Source organism: Eriocheir sinensis, chromosome 48 (assembly GCF_024679095.1).
Source record: "Eriocheir sinensis breed Jianghai 21 chromosome 48, ASM2467909v1, whole genome shotgun sequence".
Classification (NCBI taxonomy): Eukaryota; Metazoa; Arthropoda; class Malacostraca; order Decapoda; family Varunidae; genus Eriocheir; species Eriocheir sinensis.
Window position 1 is genome coordinate 3,643,106 of NC_066556.1, and position 6,305 is coordinate 3,649,410.

A 6,305-nucleotide genomic window follows, 5' to 3' on the forward strand; every position below is an offset into this window, starting at 1 on the left:
GGATGGGTGGATGATGGTGCCTATTCGAGTCTTCAAACAACTATCGGAGATGGCCCTGCCCCTCTGCTCTACTGTTGGGTCTCTGATAAGTTATTAAGTCTCCATGCTAAATGAACCAGTTTCTGACTAAAGACTTATCGAGTCTTTGCCGCACGATTACATATGTTTAATGGGAGTTCCACATACAATTTTTAACAGTATCAAATAAGAAAAATGAAACATTTTGTGAATACTGACTATATTCATTCGTTATTATTTCCTTTGTAGTGAAAAAATACTTTATTGGAATGTCATATTTTGTGAAATAAGTGGTGATGTGGGTCTTTTACCATATATAATGGCAAGATATAGCGCTGCTTTAATCCATCAGAAAAAGGTACTAAAAAATCCACAGGTACAAGATTGGCAAACAAGTTAAGATTTTACATTGGCACGATACTGGATAGAGCAGCGGCCGTTTATGGAGACTTGATTGGGCCGATGCCTGCCGTGGTGCATACGGATAACTAAAGCAAATTGGACCTCTAAATTGGCCCGAGACTGGTAGCTGTATTGTGGTCCGATATCATGCATGTAGTTGGCCCGTTATAGGAAATTAATCGGGCCGATGCCTGCCCCGGTGCATGCGGATAACTTAAATAAATCGGACCAGTACTGGCACCTGCATTTTCATATGTCGGTTCAATATATTAAAATCTGGATTTCCGACACTGGCCAGCATTGGGCCGTAATGTTATTGTTTGCGGGGTGAGGTCCGTTTTGCTCCACCCATTGTACAAAATGGCCCACCTGTGGCTATTTTATTTTTTTAATTCATGAGTATAAGGATCCAAAGTAGTTCTTCCAAAGAGTTTATTTTGTTTAATGACGAATAAAGACTAAAAACACCATGATGAATAAAGATTGTAAAAACACCAACTATCTCTGAATATAGTACAAAATTGCTGCAAAATCTGGGGTGAAACCTTAAGGGTGCCGTTTTGCCCCACCTTCCCCTACTATCCAAATCCCACAAGAATTAGCCACTGGCTCCCCAGACCGCATCTTATGTTGTATTGTTACCTGAGTGGTGCTCACCTTACACCTGAATGCCCTGACCTGTCTCCAGAGGCCCTAGCTTGATCAGAGTAAAGACCTGACCACAGCCAGTTACTTCATGATTTGCTGGTCCATGCACACTTCACACCCTATGCTGTTCCATACACTCCCACCCACCTGACATGGCTGTCCTTTGGGGGCAGATGGGTGCACCTCCAGGGGGTGCCATCACACCGGCATCGTGGCCCACCTGGCACACTCTAGAGGTGAGACAGGTAAGCGGTGTCAGGGCCAGGCTTTTTTTCTTCTTTTGACCTGTAACGCTTTGTATCGCTTCTTAGGTCGTCCTCCTCTCTTCTGTTTATTCACACACTTTACTTTTCAGGATGCAGGGGAGGGAAGTGAATCAAGTGTATTGTTAGTGTTGGTGTGTTGTGGTGACGATCGAGTGTCTATGTTTTCTAAATTAGACGAGTCTATTGTACCGCAGTCTGTTGAGGGAGGCTGTTGTATTACTTTACTTTCCTCACTATAATACACTATCGCATTATAATTTTCAGTTTGTTCCTTGAATCACTTATTTTCATTGATTGATTGATAGTTTATTGTTGCAAGTAAACAACAAAGGATAAGGAAGGAACATGCCATCCCAACCCCCAGGCAGTAGAGTGTGATTATTGTCCTTCTTCTTCTTCGTGGGTGTTTTATGGGGCTCTAGAGGCTGTGGGCCCACAGCCTCTAGAGCCCCGTCAGTGGTAGTTGTTATCAGGAGTTGGTGTCGCACTCCTTCAAGCCGCCGCGCCGCACGTGCCTGGCGCGCCGCGGTGCTCGGCTCACAACACTTGCCTCCACTTCGGCCCACACCACAAATTCTTTTTTCTCCTTTCTTACTGATATCTGGCTAACTACATGCCGTGAAATCTTGATGAATGTTTTTTCTGATTGTTCACTGGTGTGTATATACGCTTGAGGTGCGGAAATGAACGAAATAAGCCTCGGTGTGTTTACTCGGCCCGCCAGACGTCAACTTCAAACCGCGGTGAGTGTGGCGGCCCGCGGCGGTGCTCGTGTGCTTTACCGTGTGTTGGCCCTCCCCCAGGCGGCCCGTGGCGTGCGTGGTGCCCGGGATACCAAGGCGGCCGTCACGCGAGGCTCGGGAAGGTAAATATGAGGAGTACGGTGTTACAGCGCCTGCAAGCGTCAGAGACCCACTCGGCCAGCCACCAGTAGATGCAGCTCCTTCACCTTGCCTTACCTTGCCTTGCCTTGCTTGCCTTGCCTTGCTTACCTTCCTTACCTTGCCTTGCTTTGCTTAACTTCCTTACCTAGTGGAAGCTGCTGCTCCATTTCCTGTTTACCTAGTGATGGCTTACCTAACATTGCCTTACCCTACCACCTTACTTTGCCTTACCCTATCACCTTACCTCACCATCTCACCTTGCCATACCCTACCACCATACCTGGCTTTACATTACTTACTTGTCTTACTTGTTGAAAATTCTGGTGGAATCAACACGGCCAACTTGAAAGTCTACCGCCTCCACACTGTTCCACAGTATAACTGTAGATACAATTTGATGCTGTGCCCCATGGGGTCAGGCTGTATGGAATAGGAATCTCTTTAATTGTCACTCTTTGCCCTCTGCCCCTCAGGAAACTTTCTACCAATTTTGCTACTTGCCTGTCAATTTTGGCAGCCCTCGTGTTTGCAAGCAGGTGACCATTGGGGGTGGTATCAGTGACATCCCGCCAGTCCAGGTACACCGCGTTAACATGATCCTCATCAGTGACATTTTTAAAAGTCTAGGAAATAATCCAAAAGTTCTGTTTTACATGACATACTGAACCAAAAGGCATGCTGGTGTTTACTCAGGAAGTTTTTTGTTTATTATCTGCTGTTTACCGTTGATGAGGTTTCAGGCCCTGTTCCGCCACCAGCGCAGTGCTCCGCAGGGCTGTCAACAATATAATGGTGTTAGCATCTAAAAAATTATCCCTGATTCACATGTTTGTAATGTTACTTTGTGTCAAGATGATCAACTATTTCCCTCCTGACCACTTTCTCCAACACCTTGCATGGTGCTGAAGTTAGGCTCATTAGGCAGGAGTTTAGAGGGTCATTCCTGCTTACCTTCTTGAAGATAGGTGCGACACTGACTCGGGTCCAGTTCTTGGGCATGCAATTAGTCCTCATAGATTACCTGTATAGGATTGCAAGTGGCCTGCACAGGACAGAAGTGCATTCCTTCAGCAGGACAGGGTGTACCCTGTCAGGGCCAGGGGGGTGGAGGGTTTTTTAGCCCTTGGAGCATCTTCTCCAAGCTGCCCTCTGTGATGTCAACAAGGAGGAGCTTCTCACCCTGGAGTACTGTTGTAGTGAATTGGGGAGGCAGTGGCTGAGTGGTCAGCATGTTGGTGCGGTGCCCTGGAAGACTGATTCAAATCCTGATTGCCATTACAAACTGACAAATCTTAGTCCACTGAGTGGCTAAGACTATCCACATGCTGCCCTGAAGACTACCTATCAACCCAAACTCTAAATTAATACTACACAGGATCAAAGATGAGCTCTGGGGGGACAGCATGAGCCAAGCAAGATGGTACATACCACTATAAAACACTTGCCTTTGCCGTTATAGGCTGGGGCTGACCAGGCCCATCAAGAGCCCATTGGCACTATAGGCCAAATGTAAAAAAAAAGTGGGTGGAAGGCGGCACCTTTCTCAAACTCCTCATTTAGGAGTTTTCAGGCTCCCTTAAGGGAGGTAGTGAGACAATTGTCTTCCAGTCTGAGACATTACTTTTTCCTTGATAGTTTTGCTTTGGATGTAATCAAAAAATGCTTTAGGGTTTGATTTGGTCTCCTGGGCCAGGCTTAGTCCAAAGTACATGCTCTACTTCTCATACCTCTCTGCTGCCACTGTTTCTGATCCTACAGTATGAGGCATAGCTCCCTTTTGGTCTCCTCCTCCTCCTGTATCTCTCCCATGTTTCCTCTTTCTTCCTGATTCCCTGTATAACAGCCCTTGTCATCCATTTATGTTTCGGTCGCTTTCCTGGTATATGTGTGTGTGTGTGTGTGTGTGTGTGTGTGTTTGTTCCACATATTCATTGCTACCTGCTCATGTTCTTTTTTTCATCTTTCAGGTCGTTTCAAGTGTTCTGATCTGCTGTGCTTCAAGGTAGAGCCCTGATTTTGAATGCTTATCCTGTTAATATATATTTATGAACAGTTACCTCAGCATATAGCCTACTACTTAAATAGGGTAGGAGTTTCTGGTGTTGGCAAATTAAAGCAGGTTTAAATGTAATTAATGGTATGTTTATCATTGGGATAAGCAAGAGCTTGGATGAATGAGTGCAAAATGTTAGTGTTTAGTGTCGCAGCAATGCAGGGAAGGGGAAGGGGACTGACCAGCTCAGGAAAAGAATAACTCATGCTTGGATGTGTTATAAAATGGTGGTGTATGAAAGGATGGTGGTGGGATGAATGTGTTGAAATATTTTGTGGTAAGGAAATTGCATACAAAGTCTTTTTTTTTTTTTTTTTTTTGTGTTTGTGTGTGTGTGTGTGTGTGTGTGTGTGTGTGTGTTTGTGCAGGAGAGAGAGAAAGACTAAATGCCAAACTGTGTACAAGAATATAATATAGAAATAAGTTGGGCATTCATTTATTTAAAAGGAAATTCAGATTATGCAAAGGCCAAATTGAAAAATCTCTTGTTTTCTGGAAGGTAACTGACTGATTCCATTTCAAATTGATTAACTGAGTCAATTTCAAGTAAATATTATGATAGATTTAGTCGTAATGTGAAGTGGCATTGGATAGTTCTGTTATGTGAATGCGATAATAGTGTAAGTTTGTGAATGGTAAAGAAAATATGGAAAAAAAAATCAGTGTGTTTGAAGGAAAAAAAAGAAAAAAAAGTAATATGATAAACCTGAAAAATAAGTTTGTCTTTGCTCTGAAGATGTGAAAGAAAAAGATCCTCACATGACACTCAGAAAAAGTAAAGGAAATGTTAAAACTATAATGTCATGCAAAGAGGAAGTTAATAAATAAGTGAAGCGTCGATACTCAGGAAAATAAAAGAAAGTGTAAAAATTGTCATGCGAAGAGGAAGTTAGTTAAGAATGAAGCGTCGATACTCGGAAAAATAAACGTAAGTGTGAAAATTAAGTCACATGAAGAGGAAGTTAGTGAAGAAGGAGAGTGTCATCCCTTGTGAAGTGTATGTAAGGGAATATGATGTGCCAAGAGGAATCAAACTCTCATGATACTCTGGAAAATAATATGAAGTGTAAGAATTATGGAATGGAGTATCATGCCTTGTGAAGTGTATGCGAGGGGGAGCCAAGTGCCGAGAGGAACCTGCCAGCCAGCCAAGCAACCAGGAGGCAGAGATGGCTGGAAGCAGGCACTCGAGGAACATGTCGTAAGGTGAGTAGGCAACCTGGTTCGCTGTTTTTGTCATATTAATATACCGGTACCTGAATTGCTGTAGGATTTCTTTTGTGTAATGTAGGTTATTTATTTTTATTTTTGTTGGTGTATCTTCCTTTTCTTCTTATTCCTGTTATTCTTGTTCTTTTTATTCTTGTTCTTGGCCTTATTTTTTTATCCTATTTCTTTTTCTTTTTTCTTTTTCTTTCTTATTCCTATTGTTATTATTATCATCATTATCATTATTATTACTATTATTACTATTTTGTTATTTATTAGGTCTTGCTTATTTAGTTACTTGTGTATATGTATTATTTCGTGTGAGGAGCCATGCTTATCACACCTAAACTCTCTCTCTTTTCTTTTTTTATGTTGCGTGCCAGTGAGACGGTTTTGATTATGACGTAAATAGCCGACACACACCTCCTTACACATCTACATATGGATGGTGCATTTGTTTTTTATGCTTATGTTAGTAAAAAGCAAATTCTCTCTCTCTCTCTCTCTCTCTCTCTCTCTCTCTCTCTCTCTCTCTCTCTCTCTCTCTCTCTCTCTCTCTCTCTCTCTCTCTCTCTCTCTCTCACACACAAAAAAGCGTGTTAGCATTTTTCTTCCTAATATTCCGTTACTGTTCTACTAGATAGCGGCTTCCTGGCTACCGGGTTTGCTTCCGTTCGTAGTAAAAATGCAGATGATAAGTTGATAACGCGTTAGTCCGGGGATCAGTGACGGCAGAGAAAGCAAACCGCCCCGTGTTGTTATTGTTCTTGTTGTTAGCTGTAGTAGTAGTAGTAGTAGTAGTAGTAGTATTACGTAACAACAGCA

The 6,305-nt window shown here is 42.8% G+C and overlaps 1 long non-coding RNA gene across 1 annotated transcript; it reads left to right on the top strand.

Moving 5' to 3' along the window:
* Positions 1-1,822: 1,822 nt before the first annotated feature.
* Positions 1,823-5,609, top strand: LOC126981472 (uncharacterized). Its single transcript, XR_007733952.1, has 3 exons — positions 1,823-2,199; positions 4,186-4,220; positions 5,008-5,609. It is a non-coding gene; the product is annotated as an uncharacterized LOC126981472 (long non-coding RNA).
* Positions 5,610-6,305: the final 696 nt, after the last annotated feature.